The 2,500-nt window shown below is 35.6% G+C and overlaps 1 protein-coding gene across 1 annotated transcript in view; it reads right to left on the bottom strand.

Annotated features, from left to right (window-relative positions):
• Positions 1–2,500, bottom strand: part of nrm (neuromusculin) — a 130,761-nt gene that overhangs the window by 41,223 nt on the left and 87,038 nt on the right. The window lies entirely within an intron of this gene.

The raw sequence follows: 2,500 nt of genomic DNA, 5'->3' as shown, positions 1-2,500 counted from the left end.
TATACAGTATATATATATATATATATATATATATATATATATATTATATATATATATATATGTATATATATATATATAATCTGCTGTCAGTATAATTTTTACCAAAAATGACACATGTTTCTTCGAGATAATGGCGTTCCTTATATACTTTATTTTGGTTAATGGTGTATGATATATATATATATATATATATATATATATATATATATATATATATATATATATATATATATATATATATATATATATATATATATGGTCTCAGTAGGTAGCAGAAAATTAACATTTTGTATTATCTGTATCTTTGTCTTCCCTCGTTATACGCGTTACTCATTTTACGCGGTTATGTCTACACTTTTTGCGATTTGAACATTCCCATACAATTACAACAGGCCATATATGCCTTCCCTCTTAAAATAACTAAATCACAATAGTTCTCGTTTATTTAGGTTTTCCTAGAACGAAAACTTATGAAAAGTGAACGGGTACGCCCGAGACGGACTAGTTTCCAAACACGTATGATTCCAGCTGGATTTCGGTCGCAACTCAGTTATTAATTGCAACTTTTGTTATTGAAATCAGGGGAAGCTGTCGCTGTTGCTGCCGCTCTGGTTCTTTGAAGCTACTGAGGACGAAATTGGGCAGAATACTAGTGCCAAATTCCGGTGCCAGATGTGGTACTCAAATAAGATATATACATATAGTATATGTATGTATGTATGTATGTATGTATGTATGTATATATGTATATATATATATATATATATATATCGTGTATATATATATGTGTATATATATATATTGTATATATATATATATATATATATATATATATATATATATATATATATATATATATATGAGGTGTGGAAAGTAGAGGTGGGGGAAGTAAACATGAGGGGACGACCGAGGATGAGATGGATGGATGGGGTGAAAAGGGCGTTGAGCAAGTGGGAATGTCTGTTGAACAAGGAAGGGAGAAGGCAGGAGATAGGGGTGAGTAGAGAATGGCTATGTATGGATGACACTGTGACACAAGGGAAGGGGTTAGGGACTGGTTATGTGTGAATGAGACCTTGTCGCAGGCCAAAGAGATTTATCCCCGTCTCCTCTTTTTCTGCATGAGGGGACGGAGGGAGGGGAGGTCGCCGATTAAGTGAAGCGGCCTTGCTGTGGATGTCTTGTGTCCTGCTACACTGCTTCTGACCCAGGGCAGTGGGGTTAAAGGGTGGTGGATGGGAGTGGAGTGCGTGGGAATGAAATAGGTGAGAGTGGTTATATGTCTTTTGATTTGGCTAGCTCTATGGTAAGGGGAAAAAACTTGGTATGTATATGTATATATGTATGTGTACATTATATATATATATATATATATATATATATATATATATATATGTATATATATATATATATATATATGCATGTGCGTGTACCAAAAAATAAATAAGACCATGTGAAAAGGCTCTCTAAGAACGAATCACAAAACAAAATAGATAAATATATAAACAAGTACTATGCCACATCCTATTGACAGTGGGCTCGATCTATGACCAGCCTGTGTGCAATTTGGAAAGCCTATTGCTCCCTTCCCATTTCACTACCGCTTCCCTCCGCTACACCAATAATTGTGTGACGGAGCAAACCAAGTGTTAAAAATTATATAACAATATTATTTATCTTTTAATATTTTGTCATCTGATTTCTTTGTTATTATTATTTTACTATTCGTTAATTCAATCTGATATTAATTTGTAACATTCCCTGACCTTTCCCGGGTTGGTAACATTAAATTTCACAATCACAAAAACGGTAACAAATAAACAAATAAACAAATAAATGAATAAATAAGTTAAATAAAGAAGCGACAGCATCAGCGTCAACTCTGGAGTTGGGGGTTCGACTCATGCACAACGGGCAAAGGTTGCAATTCTGCCCTCTCGACTGTCCGAATGCGTTCGAATGTCCTGAATAAACGAACGTTTGACAGAAGTAAAGACAAGCGTAACAGTAACGGGATAAACTCCGTTACATGTTCCGTAACGGGCAGTTACGTTCAAGACACCATTGCATGTTACGTACCGCAAGTGAAGAGATGCATATCCCTATACGTGTTACGCAATATAGGGAACTCCATTACACTATACGCATTCCGTTACACAAGAACCGTTACATATTCCTTTATCAGTAATTATACGTTACAAGGCTCCTTTTTTACTGTAACAAACTAGGTAACGCAAAACTACATTTGGGTTCATGTGGAAACGTCCATAAAGCGAGGATACGTTACATAATCTGCAACGTAAGGATCCGTTTCGCTTCCAGTAACGCAAAGATTGAGACCTCCGTAACGTAAGCTGTATATTCATGTAACGGGGTGCAACGCTTGCACGTTCCGTGTCAGGAGTAAGCGTTAGATGCTTGAAAACACAAGGAGTCGTTACATGTTCTGAAACCCAAAAAACTACGTTCCGTTACGCCTAGATTTCCCGTTACATATTCT

The sequence above is a fragment of the Oratosquilla oratoria genome, chromosome 19 (assembly GCF_046742065.1).
Source record: "Oratosquilla oratoria isolate Oo_2021 chromosome 19, ASM4674206v1, whole genome shotgun sequence".
NCBI lineage: Eukaryota > Metazoa > Arthropoda > Malacostraca > Stomatopoda > Squillidae > Oratosquilla > Oratosquilla oratoria.
The sequence above is the reverse complement of the archived record's forward strand: the minus strand, read 5'-3'. Positions and strand labels throughout refer to the sequence as shown.